The sequence below is a fragment of the Grampus griseus genome (genome assembly GCF_964374135.1).
Source record: "Grampus griseus genome assembly, chromosome: 4".
Taxonomy (NCBI): Eukaryota; Metazoa; Chordata; class Mammalia; order Artiodactyla; family Delphinidae; genus Grampus; species Grampus griseus.
In genome coordinates, this window is record NC_138997.1 from 84,583,072 (window position 1) to 84,607,127 (window position 24,056).

Below are 24,056 nucleotides of genomic sequence, written 5' to 3' on the forward strand. Positions count from 1 at the left end.
CAAGTGAAGTAGGTACTTTTTGGGGCTTTGTTAATGTTTCCCCACCAATATTGATTCATGAAGGCTATCATTTTGTCAGGAGACCAATGGTTTAATGCATGTGTAGTGGTGAAGAGTGGGAATTTTAGAATTTCTGGTAGGAATGGGTTGTTAGTTGGTCAAAACCAGAGCTTTCTCTTTTTATCAAACAAACGACTGTTGAATTTCTAACCTTGTTTTCCTTTTCTGAGGTCAATATTTGGGCCTCTCTAGCCAGTTTTTCTCAGTTATCATTTGAGGAAATATCAGACAATGGACAATGACAGAGGTTTGGCTACTATTGTCCCCTTAAGGGAAGCATTTCTTACAGAAATATCAACAAGGTGATTTCCCTTAGCTTCCAGAGAGTCAAATTTAGAATACCCTGAGATCATAATAAGAGCTAAAACAACAGGTAAAAATATTGCATTCAATAATTCCTAAACATAGGGGCCATTTTAAATTTTGTTTCCACTGGAAGTAAGGGAACCACATTGCTCCCACAACATTTCAAAATCATGAGCTACTCTGAAAGCATATCTACTATCAGTATAAGTATTGGGAGTATTGCTCTTGGCTAAAGTAAAAGCCTGTGTAAGAGTGTATATTTCAGCCTTTTGGGCCAAAGTAGCCATAGGTAAAGATGCTGGCTCAACAACATCAAAAGAAGTTGTAATAGCGTATTGAGCACAATATTTCTCATTGTCACCTTTTAAATAAGAATCATCAGTGAACCTTGAGAAATCAGTGTTACCCAGTAGAATTTCCTGTAGGTCATCACGAGGAGTCAGGAGGTGTTTTGTCAGTGTTAAGCAGTGTGAAAGACTTTGTTGGTGACAGAGGGGAGAAGAGTGGCTAGGTTAATGTTATTACAATGTAAAAGAATTATGTGAGGAGCAGTTAACAAAAGGACTTCATAGGAGGTGAAGCAGCTGGCTGAGAAATGTTGAACATGATGAGAATTTAGGAGAGCTTCTACTGCATGAGGTACAAAATGGTTAAATGGAATGCCACAATGATTTTCTCTGTGGCCTTAACCAAAAGGGCAGTGGCCTTAATGGCTCTAAGACACGAGGGTATCTCCATGCCACAGGGTCCAGTTGCTGGCTGTAATATTTTATGTGTTGATGGTGTTCCCTGTGTTTTGGGTGAGAACCACAAGGGCATTCCCTTCCTTTTCATACACAAAAAGGAAAAAAGGAATCTGATAATTGAGAAGTCCAAAGGCAGGTGGGTTCATCAAACTCTTTTAAGGTCTTAAAGACTATATCGTTTCTTTCTTCTGGGTCGGGCTTGTTACTGTTGAGTAAAACAAATAGAGGTTTGGCTATAAGAGAAAATTTGGAATCCAATTTTGGCAATAACCAACTAACCTGAGAAAACCTTGCAATTGGCATATAGTTTTGGATTGGGGGAAACTTAAGACACCATGAAGTATATCTGGATACAGGTGTAGCCCTTGTTCTGGGCTACCCTAAATATCTAACCTAGGTTTGGGCAAACTACAATTTTTCTTTGGTGACCTTACGCCCCTTTAAGGCTGAAAGGTTTAGCAAGCGGATGTTGTCAATCCTTTGAGGAAGCCTGAGAAGAAGAACAAAAAAACAAATCATTTCCATATTACAACAAAGTAGAACCTCTAGGGAACTTTATGTCATCCAGATCAGCCTTCAGGATCTAGGAGAAATAAGGACTCTCAGTATAACCCTGAGGCATCACTGTCCAGGTGAATTGTTTTCCTTCCAAAATGAAGGCAAAAGATATTGGCATGATTCATCAACTGGAATACTGAAGAATGCACTGCACAAATTACAGTAATGAATTTACTTCTGGCTGGTGGCAATGGATTTTAGTAATGTACAGGGGTTACGAACTATAGGGTGTTGACAGTAAAAAATGATGTTTATTGCTCTGAGGTCCTGGGCAACATCCACCCTCATCCCTTTTCTCACATGTAAAATGGGAGTGTTATAGGGGCTAGCACAATAAAGCCTTTAGTCTTGTAATTTTCTATTATGGGTGCTATGCCTTGAAGAGCTTCTTTACTTACAGGATATTGATTAATTCTCAGAATTGATTCTCAGATTAATTGATTAATTCTCAGAATTAGCTCTAGTATCATCAGAGATGGAAAAAAATTAAAGATATCAAAGAGTCATTTAATTCACCTGGTGGGTTACTTTGGAGTACTCTCAATTTCTAGAATTATTTCCCCCTTTGGGGAAAAAGAAATTCCAGCATGATAATTCTCTAAGAAGTCTCAGCCTAATAAATAAATAGGGTCAGAGGAAATAAGGAGAAAAGCGTGTGTATTTCTGAAAGGGCCTAAACAAAAGGGAATAGGTTCAGAAACAGGAACCTCTTGAGGTTCATTAGAGATCCCCATAATTTATGCTATGTTAGTACTCTGAAGCTGGGTCTATTTTATAGTAATGGGGTTGAGCACAGAGAATGTGGCTCCAGTGTCAATTAGGACTGGAAGGGATTCATCCCCATCTGGAGAAATGTTTCTCCAATCTGATTAAGAGGAAGGGATTGGGGAATTCCTGGTGGTCCAGTGGTTAGACTCCATGCTTTCACCGCTGAGGGCCCAGGTTCAATCCCTGGTCAGGGAACTAAGATCCCACAAGCCATGTGGCACAGGGGGGGAAAAAAAAAAAAAGAGGGAGTACTGGAAAGAGCTTCTGTAGGTGCTTGGAGCCCCATCATTGAAAATTAGGAGGATGTTGGAAAGGCTGGTTAAAGGGCTGAAGGTGCCTAAAGCACTTACATTTGTAACAATCTCTTTTCCAATGTTCCACCTTTTTTTGTTTGCAATAATAGCAGAAGCTAGGAGGGTTTTGGTTTCGTTTAGGAACCTTCATTTGGTGGAGTTGAAGGTTAAGAATTTTAACAGTCTTCCTCTGAGATGACTGAGAAAACTGATCTGCAGATTAACTAATGGACATAGTTTCTTACTCCATCCTGGTCCCTTTTACTGAAAGGAAAGGTCCCTTTTACTGAAAAGGAAAGGTCCTGATTCAGCACCTTATTAAACAGAATTAAAAGCTACCCAGGTGAAATCAGCTTCTGAAGGAAGACCAGAATTTTCTTTAAAAACAATCTGAAGTGGATTGTAATTTTCATGAATGAGTTTGTCACATTTTTGTGTGTAAGCCTGAATTTTGTTCTAATCAACAGGCTTTGGAAAAGCCCTGGAAATTGCTCTAGGAATTGCTCAATGAAGTTGCCTAAGACCGATCATAAAAGTTTGCAGGCTAGAGCTTCCCTGGTGGCGCAGTGGTTGAGAGTCCGCCTGCCGCTGCAGGGGTTCGTGCTCCGGTCCGGGGAGATCCCACATGCCGCGGAGCGGCTGGGCCCATGAGCCATGGCCGCTGAGCCTGCGCGTCCGGAGCCTGTGCTCCGCAACGGGAGAGGCCACGGCAGTGAGAGGCCCGTGTACCACAAAAAAAAAAAAAAAAAGTTTGCAGGCTGTTGACCTGGTTGTAATTCTAGAGACGTTTCAGGATTTTCTTAATTAGCAGTTTTTATTCAATGTTGGTCCAAAACCTTTTTTTTTACCCTCTTTTTTAGCCAGTCTTCAGAAGACAGACCTTCCAATAGGCTGAAGTCTGAAAAACCATTTCAGAGAAACACCCCCTGTTCCCGATGGAATGGGTTGAAGGTTAGCCAGCTTCAGGAGAAGCAGCCCTTCTTCTGAAGGGAACAGACCAAAGCCAGTCAATTTCAGTGAAACAGTTAGATCTCAAAATCAGACCTAAATGCCAAATGAGTACTTGCATACAGAACAAAGCCTTAACAAAAGAGACAAAACTTTTGAATAGATCCTGAATAAAGTTGAGAGCTGCAAATACAATGAGGGCATAAACTCAGATCCAGGAGAAAGATGCACCTTCAAACCCCAGAGTCATTGAGAAAGCAGTGAGCCACAATGGGTTCATTTGTGAATAGAGCACCTGTTTGCTCACCAGCCCTGGAGCCATCGGGAGTCTTCTGTGGTCCCCATACGGGCCACCAAAATGTTCTCTTAAAACAAATAGACTGGGCTTCCCTGGTGGCGCAGTGGTTGAGAGTCCGCCTGCCGATGCAGGGGGCACGGGTTCGTGCCCGGGTCCGGGAGGATCCCACATGCCGCGGAGCGGCTGGGCCCGTGAGCCATGGCCGCTGAGCCTGCGCGTCCGGAGCCTGTGCTCCGCAACGGGAGAGGCCACGGCAGTGAGAGGCCCGCGTACCGCAAAAAACAAAACAAAACAAAAAAACCAAATAGACTGCTAGTTATTGTCCAGCAAAGATGGGCTTATTTGTGATAAGCAGAGAATTGCAATTCAGCATCTGCAGCCATGGTGAGCAAGCCCTGTGTAGGTCCCCAAACTGAAGGGGAAAATTTTCTACAAAGGAAAAGGAAGTTGGGAGTGCAGTCAACAAAAAGTCCATGGCTTTTCATTAGATGAGTCCTTGCCAGGAAAAAGAGGAGTTTTCGTGCTGCTGGGCTGCTATTGTTGCAGGGCATGACAGCTCCCCCTTCTGGTTTGTCAACTCGATTTAGTAGAGGTTTCTCTCTTTTTTTACACTTGACAGCCAAATTCTATTAACATGTGATTATTTTCAAACTAATAGGACTGACTAAACCCTTAATCACAGGACTCATATTAATGAAGGGAAACACATAAACAAAAATAAATAGATAAACTATACAGTGTGCTAGTTAAGAACAGATGCCCTTGAGAAAAATTAAAGGAATGGATGAGTTTCTGGGGAGGAAAGTGTGTGTCTGGAAGGGGTTTTGATTCTCAAACGGGTGATCATTCAAAGCCTTAATGTGAAGGTCTTTTTTGAGCAAAAATTGAAGAAGGTGAGCGAGTTACCTATATGGATTTCTGGGGATACAATGTCATAAGTAGAACTGGCTACATAATTTGTGAGGAGAAGTATAAAAAGTGAGGGCCTTCTGTTTAAAAAGCAGCGAGAAGCTTTTCTTTTTCTCCCATGATGTGTCTCAACTTGCCGTGGGTTTTATTTGCTATTTAATGTCACAGTGCTTTGGGCATGGGTTACTTGCTGTGAAAGTGCAGACCCTCACAAGCCCAGCCTCTTGCCTTTGTGTCCTGATTTACCTCATATCCACATCTAAGCCCCCATTGGGGGAAGAAGTGGCAGTAGTTACTGGGTGGGGAGAGAGGAGTGGGTGCTTGAGAATCTATTCCCAGCCAAGAGAGAGGAGGCAGGAGAAAGGACCTCACATGAGCCAAGACTCCAAGTCTATGACCTATGCATCATATGCTCATTGGGCTTTATTTATAAAACACATATGCAATGATAAAATATTAATAATTTCAAAAGTGTGACTGTAAAGCATTAAACCCCAACATAGGGGCCCTCTTCTGAATGTGGGGTTTTGTGGAACTGCACTGGATGCACACCATAAGGCCATCCTTGGTTACAGGCAGAGGAAACATCAAGTACAAAAGCCATGAAATGGGACTATGCCAGAGTGAGCAAAGGGGAGAATAATAAGAAACAAAACTAGAAATATAAGAGGGCTTCAGATTGTGTAAGACCTTGTTGTCATTGTTAAAACTTTGAACTTCATTCTCAGTAAAATAGGTAGTGAGAAGTGATGGCATTTTGGACCAAGATTATAGTGGTGAAAGTGATTTGTTTCTAGTTAGATTTTGAAGGTAGAGACCACAGGGTTGCTGACTACTTGCCTGTTGAGTGTAAGAGAAAGAGGGGAGCCAAGGATAATTCCAAGATTTTGTCTTGAGGTCTACTGGAGTTGCCACTGAGTTCAGGCAGATGATGGGAGGGGCTTGTTTTGGAGGGGAAGGGAGTGGAATCTGATATTTGATTTGATACATATTAATTTGGGAAGCTTGTTAGTGATTCAGTTAAAGACAAATATTATTGATAGTTCAATAAAGCAATCATTAATCATCTGTTGAACATCTGAGTCTAGAAATGAAGGGAGAAGTCTGTGTGGGAGATATAAATATGGGAACCATCAGCCTTAGTGTATAGATAATATTTAAAGCTATGTAACTGAATGAATTCAGGAAGCAAGTAAGTGAAATTACAGAAGAGATACTAGGACTGAGTCCTGGGATACTCCAATAATAAGCAATCAGGAAGATAAGGAGGAACAAGGAAGGGTACTGAGAAGGGCCAAAGATGGAAGGGAAAACAAGGAAAGTATAGTTTCCTGGAAGCCAGTGGAAGAAAGTGTTTCCAGGGTAAAGGAGCAATCAATCAGCTAAGTCAAACACTACTGACAAAGACTTGAAAGACTTAGACTTAACCTTTGACCTCAGCAACATTGGTGACATTAACAAACTTGGCAAGAGCAATGTCTGTGGAATGGTTGGGAGAAAACACCAATAAGAGTTTCACGAAAGAATAGGAGAATGAAAATTGGAGACAACTGAGTGTTTGACTACAGAGGTTTTTGTTTGTTTGTTTTGTTTTGTTTTTTAATGGAAACGGAGAACTGGGTAGTAGCTAGCATAGACTGGTGCTAAGATTATTTGTTATTTAGCAAGTACTCATTTTGATACCTGATAGGACTATAAGCACCTTGTGGGCCAAGGCTGCACCTTACAGTTCTTACGTATCACCTGGTGCTAATTCCAAATAGCAACTTATGTGAGGTGTAGAGTACTGTGCCTATAGAGAGGAAGATAGGAAAGTGTGCTGAGGCAGGAAGTGCTAGGTACCAACTGTTTGACTAGTTTGGTGGTTTTAATTTTATATTTTTGTACTTAGAAAAGCTGTTTTCTAAGTAGAATTGTGTTTAAGAATATAATTCTATGTGTCCAGTAAACATTATTTGTATGTAACAACGGGAACACTGATGATATTGGCCATGCTGTTATCAGCCTATTTATAATATGGAATATTATAGATATGATACATAAAGCCATGTAGGTGACACAGTTCAGATAAGTCAGTTAACCAGTGGTCAGTAGTGTTTTTAGAAGCCACCCATCCCTCGTTTCTCCAGGAAGATAACAATAACAATGGAGGAAAAATGGCCAGAGCTTTGTAGAGATTAAGGCTTCATGGCGAGTGAACATGTAGTTCAACACAGGACTTTAATTGGGGAATACAGTGCTGCAAAAGAAATTCCCCGCAGAATCTCATTTAATTTGTACCAAAAAGACGTGGGATTTAGAGCAACACAACTGGGTCGTAATGGCTGGTAGAACCAAGAATCTTCATATCTGAACTGTGGTTTGGGGGCCCACATAAAGAGAAGTATTTGGATACAAGCATTAAAAACTAAGTTTTAGCAGACCTGAAAATGGTCTGAATTGATATTTAAGCAGTAGGGAAATTCAGAGTTCATTTTAATCTGTGAAGAGTTTCTTATAGGAAGTAGCATTTAAGATGATATAGGAAAGGTTGTATTTTAGTAATGATGCATGTTTAGACTACATCTACAATTACAAATAAAAAGAAATGTCATACTAGCATATTCTAGTTAGTTGAATAGTCTAGCAACACCTAACTAAATACCCAAGTTGCTTCAAACAAGCCATTTCATCCTCTGTGCCTCAATTTCATATTTGTAAAATAATGAATCAGACTAGACAATCTCTAAAACACTTTTTACCTATCATATTTTATAATTTACAAGATTACTTTGAAGCTGATGGCTTTGGGAAATACAAGATGCACTCTGAGGGGTGAAGGAGATTAGAGTTGGTGTGCAATTCAATATATAGCTATTTTAAAAGGAAGTTTTATAAAAAGTTTTTTTTTATTTAAATATTGATAAAATGTGAGAGGAAAGAAGGAAGGTAGGGAGGGAGGGGGGAGGGACTAGTTAACTTAGCATCATGGAGCCTGAGGCTGGAAGATAAACAACAGTTAAAAGAAGCAATACAAAAGAACTAAACCTAGAGTCTGAATTTGGTCAAATAGTTCATGGGGAGTGAAAGGCAGTAAGGAATGTACTGGCAGTATATAGTTATTTCCACAAACGACCTTTATGCTGAGGAAAAACAAGGATTTCAAGTGGGAATGAGTAGTTCCAACTCAGCATGTTGCATTTTAAATACTAATGTAAAGGTGTTCATTTCAAGTAAATGTACAGAAAGTTCTTTAAACCCTACCTAATTAACCATTAACTAATAGAACCAAAAGGGAATTCAGATGAGACAAAGCTGTGATTTAACACCTGTTCTGCTTATTGAACTACTAGGTAAGGATATTTCTATTGTGATTTGAGACTCGATTCCTTCATGTTTCCGTGAAGAAGTGATCCCTACAGTTAACATCTTGTTTCCTTACTCAATTCCACGCTGGGAAGGGATCCAACTAAAAGTTCAGACAAGAACTAGGCATGTGTAACTCAAAACTCCTAGATTTCTTTGGGGGTAAGTCTTCCTAGAAGAAGCATGCATTCCCAATAGTTCTTGACTCTTGTTAAGCTGAGCCAGTACAAGCCCTGTTCCTGTGATTAGCCTTAAATTTGACCATTTGCCTTTGTATGGGTGACTAAATTTGCCATATTCTTTGCTGAAGTATTAGCAAGTACCCTTGGCTCAGCGCCAAATCTGCATTCAGCAGAAACTTCATTAATAAAAAAAAAAAAAACTTCATTAATAAAGAAAATTATATTTTACCTCCATTTGTGTAACTTGAACAACTATCTCCCAACTGCTCCAACATCAGGCAGGGAAATGGAATGTTGCTTACACAAACCTCAAAGGTGCCTCACCTTTCTGTATTCTTTATGTAGTGTGCAGTGAGCTCTGTGGCATAGCCACAGTTTAAATGGGTCCACTGGGGTCTTGAGTACCAATGAAGGATGCTGTAGGTTCTCCTTCATAAAAGAAAACATATACTCAATCATCTTTTCATCTGAAGCAGTTTGCTCAGTTCTAAACCTCTTTCTGCCTCAGCTCACAAACATGAAACAAAAACAGAAACAGTAGAGAAAGGACATCTGAAAGAGATAGCATTTTTACTTTTTTGGTCTTTGTGATAGCTCTGTTAACTATATCTCTCTACCTCTATGGAACTTAATTTCTGCTTCAGTCACAGTGACCTAAAGTCTTATCATGCACCCATACTGAGTATGTGTGTTTTCAAAGCAACGGTTCAGAGCATTTCAGAGGGGTGTCAAACCTAGTTTGGGGAGGGTCAAAAGAAGATTCCTTAAGAATAATGGTATTTAAAACAAGACCTAATTTATAAAATAGAATTTGAGAGTTGGCTTTTCAGGAAGAAAAGATGATACAGAGGCAAGGCATGATATGATCCAGGAATATAAAGAAGTCTACAATGGCTAGAGTCAAGAGAAATACAGTAAGTAGCACAAGACGAGGCTTCAGAGGTGAGAAGCAAAGTCTGGCTGAGCATGTTGAGGATGACAGGTGGAATTGCTAGTGAAAGCTGCAAATGTTTTGAAATCACTACTTGTGGAAGAAATAAGCTTAATAGGTAATCCATCATAATAAACACATTCTGAAGGACAGATATAATTTCTAAAAGCACCAATGCTCCTTCCTTCTTGGTTTGCAATGATCTGTAATTTTAGATAAGTTTCTTTGTCTAGATTGATAGCATATCCTCATTTATAAAATGCTGATCTATGACAGAGACTTCTAATCTTTAAATAATGAATTTTAGTAACCTGTGAATCTAATTTGATAGGTGCTATAACATTGCAACACAGTATAGTATTATGATCTGGTTTAAAATATTCAGTATCATTATGCCTTTAAAATGTTCTTAGGAATTAGGTTGATTATACATGAGCATTCGCTGAGTGAGTCCAAGAATGTAAATGATTGCTTGGATGGCTAACTCTGGCTTAAATTATTTCAGAAGGAATAGACCAGAGGAGAGTGATGAAAAGTTTAAAATTTTCCAGCCTCTATAAGAAGCTGTCATTTCAGGTTATATTATTTGTATAATGGGCCTTTGAAGTGAATTCTGTTGCTTTAATATTCCAAGGTGATATGGAATATTTTCGGAGCCTCCCCATCATTCTAAACATACAGTACGACCCTCTCTAGGATTCAAGAGTTGCCACTTGGCACCTTTATATCCCCAATCAGAAAGGAACTGCAGAGAAGCATAGTACTTCATCATGGAAATATTTGAATTACATTTCCCTTAAGGACAAATATTTTATCGACTTAGTAAGGTAAAGAACCAGATTTTGTTTTTTAACATACATATACATGTAATTTGTACTGAATCATGAGTATCTTTCACATCAAATCAGATCCTTATTGCTAACAAGGTTGCATACTTTCATTTCATGAATACAATGATAGATATACAGCTAAACCCATCACCAATCTTGTTTCCTCATTATTCGGTACTTTCTATGTATGGAGACAAAGTTTTACAGTATGCTGTGCATTGAAGTGAATTACTGTACATCCTTCTGCATTAGCATATAGTCTTAATTTTAGGTCTTAGTATCAAAATGTAAATGCCTGAGACTTTTCTTGAACCAGTAACTTCTATCTGCCATTTTTATTCTCTTGTACTCATAAAAAAATCCTTGGGTAAAATAGCATTGTCAGAAACTAAGAAATAATTATTTTATACCTAACTTCAACAGAGACATATCATTGCCAATTACTTACACACTTTTAATACAAAGATGCCAAAGTAGCATCTTTGGCAAGAACTTGCAACTTGCATATTCTGGTGGTCATAAATGAGTATTAATATGAATATTAATTGATGAGTCAAATAACATCTTCAAATAATTGTTCCATGGCTTGGTTTACTAAGATTAGTTCTGGCTTGGCCCTGTGATAACATAAGGTCTTTAGGACTCTACATGTTAACAGGGATTAGTTATTCTTAATATGTGAGCCTATTGTAACACTTTTGGCCATTATCTGTGGTCCATTAGCCCCCATAGCTCACTTTCAGATGCCAATGAATATAGCTCTAGCTCTAAGAATCAATATTCACTTCTACCATGCATCTGTGACCAGTGCTCTCTTAAGTGCTTCTCCCAATGCTACTCAGTGCAATGTAAGTGCCTTTGCAGCACATACCTACAGAAATACTTTGGTGACAGAATGCTTTCAACCAGGTTTTCACCTTACTGAAAACACTCAAGGTCTTTTAAATATGAAGAATGAGTCACTTCTCTTTCTCTTTTTTTTTGATCAATATCACTTCATTGATAAAATGACAAAGCCATATGAGCTCATTTGTTGTTCTGCTGAAATTAACTTTGTGCTATATTTAGGCAGTTCTCAGACTTCCCAAATATTCTTTATTTGCTCCCACCTATAGGACTTAGCTTTAACTGTGCCCCGTTCCTAACAACGTTGAATGAGAAGTTTTGTAGTATCTCCCAATTAACTCTTTATTCAAGATATAATTTAGAAATCAGTATTTTAGGGAAATTCTCCTTAACTTCTCTAACTCACATAATTTGGTTTTACTGACATTTACAAGTCCTTTGAGTAATATAAATAATAGTATGTTGTTCATTTTGGGGTATTTACTACTTGTTTAGAGTTTGTAGATTGGTTTGCATAATTAGTATATGGGTATTGTGAGAAAGAAAACAAAGTTTATATCTTTTATGTATCCCTTTATTTCAGTTATTGTTGGTTTACTTAGGTATTCAGAATTTAATCAGGTTTTTATACTATACTAATAGAGGAAACACATGACTTGTGAGGGTTAATGTTTTGAGAAGTATTCAGCTGCTCTTCTAGCCTCAGATAGAATTTACCTAAGCAATGTTAAAATGGGCCACTGTGGTTTCTTTCTACATTTAGAGAAATGTGCAAATGGTGATTAACACTACTCTCAGTGTTCAGCCCATTTTTGAAGAGTGACTGGACAGAAGCCTTTCCAGAGAGATTTGTTAATTTTAAAGACATGTTAAGCCTTTTAAAAGTGATCTTTTCCCCCTTGTTGACTTGTCTGAAAATTGTTTTTCTTAGAGATATGTAACACACGCACACACACACAAGCACACACACACACAGGAGTGTGTACTATAGACTGATTATTGCACAGTTTCTCCAACAGTAATGGAAATTCAGGTAGTTTGCACACAAAAATATTTAACAGTATAATATTTGGAGGAAAATAGTGTTTTGTTGTAAATATTTTAATATGTGAGGAACTATGATTTTGTCAGTTTCTGTACTGTAGGATTTTAAGGAACTCTTTCTTTTTAATGCTATCTATCAAAATAAAATCAGAAATCAGGACAGGATTCTAGTCTTAAAAGAAATCTCTAGAGTTTGCCTGGTCCATATTCAGTCTATTATTTGGGACATTAGTGCATGCAGTGTAAGAAAGTAACAGAAGATATAAAAGAGAGAGTATTGGCCTTCAAATAACTAAGGAGCAATAAGAAAACAAGCAACAAATAAAAGACAAAAAGTCTTTCATGATACACAAAATGTAAAATGAATGAAAGGTTAGAAATTAAGAAAAATTCAGCATAGCATGAAGTTATTTAGAGAAAAAAAACATTTTACCAAATTTTCAGTAGAAATCATAGAAATATATAATTGTAGATCATATAAGTATCAAAAATTATATGATAAATAAAAGTGAAAATGAGATGTGTGATGGAGAAAGCACAATATCCATAATTTTGTAGCATTTCATGAAAATCTGCATCTGACATTTGCAATTCAGATAGTCTCATGCTCATACACATATACACACAATGCCAAACTTTGCAGGAAAAATTTGGGACCACTACTATTAATTTTGTATTGGCAAATTAGCACAGCAGTAATGACAATTTAAATGAAAGTGTGAAGAAAGCTTCGTAATGTACCAATAAGAAATTTATTATTTTGCTTTTATATATATACAGTTTTTTTAATGCATAAGTATGCACATCCTAATGATTCCAATTTAATATCCCTAGAGAAAGATGATAAAGCAAAAGTGAACATAAATATATATGTCATAATCAGATTGGTTAAGTGGTTTTCATCTTTTAAGACTTTTTTTTTTAACATCTTTATTGGGATATAATTGCTTTACAATGGTGTGTTAGTTTCTGCTTTATAACAAAGTGAATCAGTTATACATATACATATGTTCCCATATCTCTTCCCTCTTGCGTCTCCCTCCCTCCCACCCTCCCACCCTCCCTATCCCACCCCTCCAGGCGGTCACAAAGCACCGAGCCAATATCCCTGTGCCATGTGGCTGCTTCCCACTAGCTATCTACCTTACATTTGGTAGTGTATATATGTCCATGCCACTCTCTTGCTTTGTCACAGCTCACCCTTCCCCCTCCCCATATCCTCAAGTCCGTTCTCCAGTAGGTCTGTGTCTTTATTCCTGTCTTTTTAAGACTTACTTTTTATAGCCGTCTGAGCTTTCTGCTTAGAGGAATATTCTAGTAGATGCTGCTTGAAGGAAGCTGTTCCCTTAATTCACACCAGATGGCACTATGGAACTTTTCCATTTCCTTAAGAGGCCAAGCAGAGATAAAAGAGATGAAGTACAGTGAAAAGCTATTGTTGAGTAAATCTGTCTCTCGTGTCTGTTTCCTAAGATCATCTGGCACTATTGTTTAATATATAACACAAGAATATGCTGGTCTAACATGCTCTTCCCTCTGTAACTCTGTATGTACAAATAAATTTGTAATAGGACTTTGTTTTAAATATTCCAGAAAGCCTTGAGTTAAACTCATTTTTTGGGAAATAATTTATTATCTTATGCATTTTGTACCCATTTTCTGGGCCTGCTAGAAATCCATCAAGGTATAATCACTAATTATTTCTCAGTGTTCACATTCCTAGTATGGTACTTGCAAAACTCAATTGGCCCGAACTGTACCTCTTATTAATTTTCAAGTTGCATCAATATAGTTCACTTAGTCCTTTTTTCCTGCCTAAAAAGGGTATGCAGACAAATTGAGACTTTTAGTACATTATGACTATTCTATTTCTTAATCTCATATATTTTCATAATTTCTATATCTTTTATTTTTTTCTTTTTTGTACAGTGAAGATGATATGAATATATAGTATTTGGTTTTCAGTCATGTTGGAGAAAGCACTCCAAGTTGTGGTATTTTATGAATGATGAAACAAGATTCATGTAAAAGGACATTTTCTTCTATTATAATTCCTTGTTTTAAAAAATTTCGCAGCTTCTCTTTGGTGCCTCTTATCATAAAAAAATGACTGGACACAATGGTATAAAAAATCCATTTAGAATGCTATGCCATGCATTTAAATATTAATATTTAATTAGAAACATACCTGTGCTGTGCATAAACCAAATTATATGCAACATTTCCACTTTTCTATAATTCAGTTCTGTCCTTATATTTATATAGAAGTCTATCGACTTTGGGTTTTCAAGAAACTACCAAAATGACTGCATTAAAAAAAAAATCTTAGCCAAGTTTAAAGCTCAAATATTATTTTTAACATAGATAATTTTCCTATACTTTGTATAGAAATAACGTTATGTATTGCTTTAGACACTGCAATGAATTACATGAAAATATGCTATGCCACTATTTAAAGTAGATATATTAAAACAATTTATTACCACTTATCAAATCCATAATTATAAATTAATAAAGTAACAGAAGATGTCAAATATATATCCATTCACATCTAATAGAACCTAAGCAACACAAAAATATCTTTGACTTTTACTTATGTGCCTTAAAAAGTTAGAGCTGTAACATCTGTAAACCATAAAGAGACATGATAAGATGGTTCTCCTTTCATTTGACATTCTATAAATAGGGCTCTATAATGAGAGTTTTTTTAACATAAAGGGAAAAGGCATATTCTTATGTTTTGGTAGAATTGTCTAAAGGTTACATGAGAAATAAGTTAATGGACTGAAGTTTATAGCTGTGTATATAACTGTCAAATCTTTCTGTAAATTACCTTTCTCCTGCTGGCTGGAATGCAAAAATCCAATAAACTGTTAATAAAAATGGAAAGGTCATATGTAAATATCAAAGATCTTGAAAATGAACCAGAAAAGATGATAGTTTGCAGAAAAATATCATTTTATATTCTGTTTCATTGTATTCTAAGTGTGATTTGGGTTGTATAGTGTGTTTCCAAGAAAAAAAATGAGTAGAAAAGTTTCTATTAAAAAGAGATTCGTTTCCCATCTGAAAAGAGGAGTTTGAGTACTAATTGGCTGTTGGTTTCTGCAGCTTCAGAATTGCAAACAATTAAATGCTTTGATATTTTCTCTGCTTAAGCAAACTCTTAATAGGGCCTCATGGAATTATTCCAGAAACACTGAGAGAGCACAATCTGTGTAGGGTGTATGTATGTGATGGAAGGTTCATTGCTCAGGACCTAGGAGGCTCCTCTTCTTTCTGCAGCCAGACACCTCACAATCCAACATTTGCTGGCCTGGTCTTGAGCTTGTAAAGAATTCGGGCCTGAAAGAACTGGAGCAACAGAAACTACTCTTCTCTGCCCAACTCCATTTATCCAAAGACAGAATAGTCTTGTAAAGCCGATTTGAAAGTTGTAGCCTCGTAAAGGAAATGCATTTAGGCCTGGGGAGAAGCTGAGTTTGAACACATGCTGCTTTTGATGAAGCCATGCATGGTACCTCTTGATCTTCTCTGTCTGTATTTTAAAAGCTGTTCTGGTTTCTGAAAATAATGGTTGGCAGAAGGGCAAAGTGTGGGTTTGGTCCCCTGAATAGGTCCTTGAAAGAGCAATTTCTTTCCCCCTTTCTTTCCCTATTTTATTTTTAGCAGTGCCTAAACTCTAACATTTTTGTATAGGATCAACATAAGAATCAAGTTTCATCAAGACTATGAAGTCACAAGTAGCATTGATTGCTAGTGATGTCTTTTAGCTGAGGGGACGATTAGTCCCGTATGGCAGGCAGATACTCAGTTTTTTTTTAATGTGCTAAATTATTCACCAAAAGCGATGAACGAATAGATGAATTTGTTTAGGCCAATGCTTCACGTTTTCCTTAAATGATCTAAATTATTCAGCAAAAGCAGTGAATGAATGAATGAATTTATTTCACTGGAAACATATAGCGATTAAGATAAGATTTCCAAATAAATTTGTAATGTTCACATTTGATGTAAATAAGTATGCTCCTTTCATTAACTAAAGGCTGGAAAATAGCAGTGAAAGAAACCCAGAAATGATCCAAATACATACTCAAGTGGGATTTTGAATTTCTAGAAAAGTTTCTTCCAGAATGCATTATTTACCATATTTAAATAACATTGGCTTAAGGTCGGATTTAAATTAAAAAGCCCTTTCAATTAAACCTGATTCCTGTGATCACTTTTCAATTAGACAATGAAAAACAATTTAGTGGATACTTAGCTTAATTGGTTTGCTTCTACTTTTTGACCTCCAGGCAGGGCTCCACTTATGTATTCCATGCAATATGCTTGTACGATTATCTGCCTCTTTAGAATGCACATTTCCTGTGATTTTGTACAAACTGTCTGATTCAATCGCTGTTAAGTACTCTTTACTCCTTTTTCCTTTTAGGAGAGTAGGGTTCAATTCAAGACTTGCTCCTAAATTCTGGGATTGAAAGGAAACAGTATCTTCTTATTAATAGGAAAGAACAAGTCTGAATCAGTAAATGATGCTGTAGTTTATAGACACAGTTATGCTACAGAATGTTAAATAGAATGTCATTAAAACTCTGAATAGAATGATAGAACAAGTAGTTGTTAAATAATTAGTTAATTAAATACACTAATATCGGCTCCAAACTTGATGAATCAAATATTTTGTAGTGATGGAATGTATTTCTGTTTATGTCTGTGTATCTGAGTGTGTATATTTCTCTAGGGGCCAGGTTCTTTTGACTAAAGTTCACGGCATTTCTTTCAATAAACTTCAATACATTTTAAGTTTGGTAGGTTACCAATTTATACCTAGTTGTATGCAACTTGTTATATGAAAAATATCTCAAATATAGTATAGGCTTAAAAGCAAAATCAGTTTCATATGAATCCTGGTCCTAATTTTCTAAAAGCTGTCATCATGAAAAAAATAGATTTAGTATTACTAAAAAAAAAGTTTTCTAAGGATCAAATTTTCTCACTATATTTAGGTAGAGGATGACAAATGGCATCTCATGTTGAAAAACATAATTTCCAAAAACCTGATATTTATTAAACTTTACTATTTAAGGTAATTTTACCTCATTTATATCAACCTCATTCATTCATTCATATGTTTAAGGACTTTTTAACTAAAAGGGAAAGAGACTGTCTTTCTCCTTAAGAAATATACTGTACTGTAAAGGAGATAGCAAGTTCTCCCCTACAGAAGAAACAATAATTATGCAGTGTGACAACTCTACTCTTTAAGACCCATAATCTATTTTTAAAAAAGGTTAAGATGGGCTTCCCAGGTGGCGTAGTGGTTGAGAGTCCACCTGCCGATGCAGAGGACACGGGTTCGTGCCCCGGTCCGGGAAGATCCCACATGCCGCGGAGCAGCTAGCCCTGTGAGCCATGGCTGCTGAGCCTGCGCGTCCGGAGCCTGTGCTCCGCAACAGGAGAGACCACAGCAGTGAGAGGCCCTCGTACTGCAAAAATAAATAAATAAATAAATTTAAAAAAAAATAAAAGAGTTAAGGCTTAGCATGAAAACTAGGTAGGATTAGCACTTTCTCCCCATTTTATAGATATGTAAACTGAGCCCAGTAGCTCTGTACATAGTGAGGATTTTGGGAAATAGAGAAGTCATTAACTCTTATGGTCCTCAGTTTTTCCTCCAGTAAAAGGCTTGGGTTAAATTCTGAAGGTTCTTTAAATTAACCCTTTTACCATTTTATTACTTGTTCGAGATCATATAGCTGACGAAACTTAGAAATCAGGACTTTTGTTTCTTAGGACACTGTGCTCATCAGTATCCTCAATTTATCTTCCCAGATGCATCCAATCCCTTCCTAAGACCTAAATTTCTTCCTGTGATTAGATTTATCAAACCACCCATTCTTTGTATCTCATCGACTCAGATTAATTTCCTCCAGCTTTATGATTATTTGGCATGTATATAATATTTAATGTCTCTGTAGCAATTATTTATATGTCATTTTTTATATCTATGTTATGGTTTTACATTTTTAACTGTTCTTTCTTGTTATAGTGATATATCTACATAGTATACTTACGATTCTTTTACTTGTGTGCACTGTACTTTTGTTCATGCATGAGGCTATTTAATGTCAGACTATATTACAACTGAGATTCTTCAGTTTCTAGAATCAAACTAGATCTGGATGTAAATCTTAATGTAGCTCCTTACAAGTGGTATGAGCTTGGGGAGAGTTGCTTAACTTCTACAATAGTTGCTTGATTTTTGTGTTTAAAAAGCTTTTCACATAAAATTAGAATTACCGAAGTGAATATTCATAAAAAATTAACCTTGTTGATTGAGGAATGCCTTTTTTATGGTGTTGTATTTGTTTTCCTCTTGAAATTATGTTTCTAGCACCAATGTTCCAAATAGAATTTTTTTCTCTAGCTCTTCTTCTAATTGCATATCTTCAATGTTTCTTCCTAAAAAAAAGTATAGTTTGAACTCCATGAACTAATATGTTTTGGGGGAAAGATACCATTTTGTAATATGCAAATTACAGTATTTCTAAGAGATTTTAGTTCTATCTCAAACCACTTTCTCGTCTTTCCTCAGCTCACACTAGCACTCCTAGTCATTAGCTGTTTTGATATTGGGAGAATTATCAGCAATTTGGGAAAATATGCATGGTTTGTAGCTGAAAAATAAACTAATGTTGCAAGGCCCGTCCATCTTATTCTTCCTCTTAGATTCCTTTGCAACCCATGTCAATACTTATATCTTCATACTTAGAGAGTTAATTTGTGTAATGGAACTGGTGGAATCATTGTTACTGAAACATTTAGGTCAGATGATGATGGAAAATTCATTGCTAGTATTTCTGGAGGTTTGGTTTAAGGTAAATGTGCCTGGATAATCTAAAATGAATTGCTGACAATATAACAGGGGAGAAGGATGTAACTTTAAATTTTTCTTTTTGTTATTGTTTCATCATAGGACAGTAGCATATGAGCTCTTTTGTGTGGAAGTGGAAATATTAGAATTGTAACACCAATAGCAGGAATATACTTTTCCTTTAAATTTAGATAATTGGCATTACATGCTTTGAAAACTAGAGGTGAGACAAAAATAAACCTGTTGATCTTTTTTCTTAAACATATATTCTAGGGACAATAAGAAGAAGAAAAGGTAAAATTGCAGTGATACGCCAAAGTCAAACTACAATCCTACCTACTTACGGCTATGCCGTGTCTGAACTATACTTAACAGCACTCCTGAGGCAGAGTAATTATAACAAGGCAAAGAGATAGGTGGGGAAAATATAATGTCTTTGTGTTTTTCCCCCTAGATATTAGGGGAATTGTTATTTTAAATTTATATATGTATCCTCTTTTACATTCTAGAAGCAGAATCTTCTAACACCAGAAATTACCTTGGATCTCCTTTTAAAGATGAAGTCTATGCATAGCTAGATACGTAGTGATGAGAATAACATCAGTGTTTTCTCTATTGTCTATTCCGTCTTATACCAGCCACTAAAGATATTGATTTACCTCTTGTTCTTTTGGCTCAGGTGCACACTAGAATTTCTAGTCATGGAGCCCACAGGTGAGAATCCATTAAGAAATTCTCCTCTCACTTTTCATGGCATCAAGTTGGTGGAAGATAGACCACTCCTATTGTTATTACTTGCGTGGACAAGGGCCTTGGAATGGCAAAGAAAAGTAGATATTCTCAATAGCTAACAGAAAATAAACTACCCTTTCTGTGTTTCACTGAATTCAATAGGATGAGTAAAAACATTTATCTAATTTTTTCACTGTTACTGAGAACTTACCATGCACTTATATTGACCTAGATAAATTGGAAGATGCACGCTAGAACTTTGGTTACTTGTGCTTACTTGCTCACATGTATGAGGCTTGAGGTGAGCACTTGGGAGTAAAAGAAGGTTGATGTCAACAGAAAAATTAACCAGTCGATCTAAGAAAGAAATGGAAAATTGTATTCACACCAAATTGAGGATTATAAAAATGGAACAGCCTCTCAGAAAGCTCTAAGAACTGTTCCACCAGTTAGAGGTCAAAGCACAGTTACATAAGTTTTTGAGACAGAGAGCTGTACATTAAATGACCTATTATTGACGGTTTATACAATCTAGTGGGTAGTAGGTCATGGTCATTGTGGCCCCTTACAAGATTAAGAAGGAACTTTACCTTTTAAGGAGTTGTCTTGTTGGTGGTAGGGGAATGTTGCTTTTTATGGTTAAGCAGGTATTTCTTCAGATGGGGGAGGTTTGGTGGATGCATAATGAAGATACACAATGCATAGTATACGGGAGAGAGGAGGCCAAATGGCAGAGAAAAAAATTTTTATGTTTAATTTTTCTGGTCTTGCCATAAAATATAAATTTTATTTCACAATGTGAAGTAGCACTTAGAAGTGACAGAGCAAAACAGTAATTATTATTCTATAGTATGCAGCTTTTGGTAACTTCCAATTCATCCAGTACCCTAGAAGCATGGACCTACATAGCAACAGGAAAGACTACCTTAAGAGCATCCTTGGAGGACTCTAGGTGAAGAACAATGAGATTCTAATACTCTCCTGTTCGCTAATATGTCCCCAGAGGAGCCTTCCAGACTATTATTATAGCACTTATAATACAGTATTCTATCAAGCTATGTATTTCCTTGTTTCTCCTAATTGACAACCTAATTAGGTCAGATATTGTTTCTTCTAATTAGGTCAGATATTGTGGTATTAATTTTTGCATTATGTTTAATCTTTAATACAGAGAATGTAGTCAAAATGTTCATTACAAATGAAGAATACTACCATTTTAACTCTAATATTTTCTATCAAATGAATTTTTTAACTACATGTTTATGAAAACAAATATTTTAATAAGAATTATATCAACATAGTTGAATTTTCTTTCAGAAATAATTTTTGAAGCACTCAAACATATGTTAATGTTTATCAATTTTCTATGCAATGCAGTTATACTTTTCTACCTTGCCCTTATTAAAAAAATATATGGGAACAATGGCTTTAATTGAACATGCAGGAAAAAAAACCTAATATTGTTATTGTCTATTTGATTATTTACTAATTATACTCCTTGGTCATTCTTAGGTTTCCTTTTGGGATATAACTCTGTGCCATTTTTTCCCAGTCCAAATTTGTCAAGAATATTTTATTACATTTTCAATGACAGCAACTATTACCATTGAAAAAAATCAATGTCCACTGACATTTTAACAAAGATCCATTTCATTTGGGAACAGACTAAATTATCCATTAAAATAGAATAAAGTTATTTTTCTGGTACTTCCATTTAAAGTTGTCTTAATAATGTGATATAGCATTTACATTAATGAAAATATTTCCCATCTCTTTTTCAGACTATGGTACTGCCATGCATCCAGCCACATAAACAAGAAAAATAGGCATCATGCTTTTTCTGCTTTCTTCTAACTCAAACTCTCATACCTAATCCATCACTCAGTCTCTTAGAGTTTACCTCAAATATATTGTAAGTGATCCCACCCTTTATAACTATCTATACTTTTGCCACATAAGCACCCATAATGTTTTGGCTAAATTACTATAATAGCCCACTTTTTGGTCTCCCTCCTCTCATCCATTCCACTTTACATTGAACTCAAAGTCATTTTCCCGACCCCAAAATTCAAACTGATTATCCTACAATGTAAAATACTTCAAAGGTTCTGAGATATCACTTGCTATCTATCATATCTGAACTGCCATACATTGTGGAATATGAAGAAAAAGGCCTAAATAAAATACATTGCTGAGCTTTCATGTAAGAACACTGTTAAGGATGAATCTCACTATTTTCCATAACGTATTTTTCTATGACTCAAGAGTTAATTTTGGGGCTTCCCTGGTGGTGCAGTGGTTGAGAGTCCGCCTGTCGATGCAGTGGACACGGGTTCGTGCCCTGGTCCAGGAAGAGTTAATTTTGTTTTCAGCTTCAGTGTCAATAATAGTTGTGCATATATATTTGCGTATTGGTTGTCCTAACTAAACTTTGAGTTCAGGCATGACAATTATCATTGTTAATGTAAGAATGAAACATAAGTAGCACTTGATACATCCCTGTTGTCAGGCATTTCTTCTGTCAGCTACACCAATGCCAAAAAAATTTTTTTAATTCTTATAGATTCTTTCTCTCTGACTACTGACATCTTCTTTCTATGCCTTTTGTTATTGCCTTAATATTCCCTTAATATTCTTTTAATATCCTTAAAAACTGTAGTTTGTCACTTCTCATTCTTAACATTAGTATCTTTTCTTCATGGTCACTGTGGCTATAGGCTTATCACACTGATATAACTCCAAAAAGAACCAGTTTTTGTTGTATTGATATTTTTTCTATTGGTTTTCTATTTTCTGTATCACTGATATTAATTGAAATTTACATTGATTTAATTATAGATTCCCACGCAATTCTAACAAATAATATAGTGATCCCATGTATAGTTTGTTCATTTTCCCCCAGTGATGATAGTTGCTTGTTGTGGTTGAAATTCTCCGCTACCTGTGGAGAACCAAGAATATTTCTCCCCTAGGTACTTGCTGTGGTAGCATCACCTACTATGGGTGCTCCCCAGCAACCCTTTAGTCTCTGGCAGTAAAAGGTGTGTATCAGGCTTATGAGGACAAAGAGGCTTACAGGACCAGGATGTTTTTCACAAGATCCCTGCCTGCCTCTGGGTGATGGAGAACACTTCACAGGTTGGGCAACTTGTTATGAGGGAATAACTATTGGGGCCTATAGCTATAGCACTGTTTGTGGTCAGGGGAAGAATGAGTCTACCTGAGTGGCCTTCTGTTGATAGTTTGAGAGTTGGGAAACATTGGATCAGGATTCCTTTCTTCTGTTGGGTGGGGAGACTTAAGATTCCTTAGCGTTGTGTTATTTTTCTGGTCATGTGGTCCCAAACCAGTATTCCTCCTTCTTTTTACCCTTCAGAGTTCTACTGTGGATGCCTGTTTTATTATTTCCAAGGTGTATAATTTTACTTAGTAGAGAGGAGCGGTGAGAAATGTACCTATGCCATCTATCTGGACTGGAAGTTTCTGTTTGTTGATTTTTGTCCTGAACTTTATTATTTTCTTTCTTCTGTTTTCCTTAGGAATAATCTGACTGCCTTCTTTAGCTTCTTAAGAAGGAAACTTAGGTCATTAATTTGAGAGCTTTCACATAAAATCCTAAGTTAAACGTAAACTCAGTTAAAGTCGTGAAATTTAAAATTCAAAATTCACTTCTGGAAAGTGAATTTCGAAAGTTTACATGATACTTAAGAAATATAGGCAGCTATTCTTTCGAATTCATAGTCATATTTAAAGAAAAGAACCCCCCAAATTGTGTTCTCATTATAGGAGCCAGAATAATCCTTTTAAGGCATGGGTTAGATCACATCATCCCTCTGCTCAAATTACTGCAGTGGTATCTCACTCAGTGTAAAACTTAAATCCCATACAATGGCCTAAAATTCTTTAAAAAATATGCACATTTCCTCACTCTTTTGTCTGAGCTCATCTAAATCATTTTCCTTTCACAAGGTCTGCTCTGATAAAACTAATATTCTTGATATTCCTCAAATACACCAAAAGCATACATCTGCTTTTGATGCAAAACTGCAAAGAAGATCTTTGCATTTCAGATTTCTATACTTGGAATGCTTTTCCTCCAGATTACTGCATGGCTCTCATCTTTGTCTCCTTCAGGCTTCTGTGCAAATCTTTTATTTTTATCAATTTGGCTTTCCTTAATGACTCTATTTAAAATAGTAATTCCAACCTAGTAATATTTATATCTCTTATATGCTTTATTTTTTCTTCAGACAACTTATCAAAATTAAAAATATTATCTATATTACTTATCTGATGATTGTTTCTTCATAATAGAATGTAAGCTCATTTAAGGCAGGGTGTGTTTTTTTTCTGTCTGCATCATTTCTCTCTCTTCCACATCAG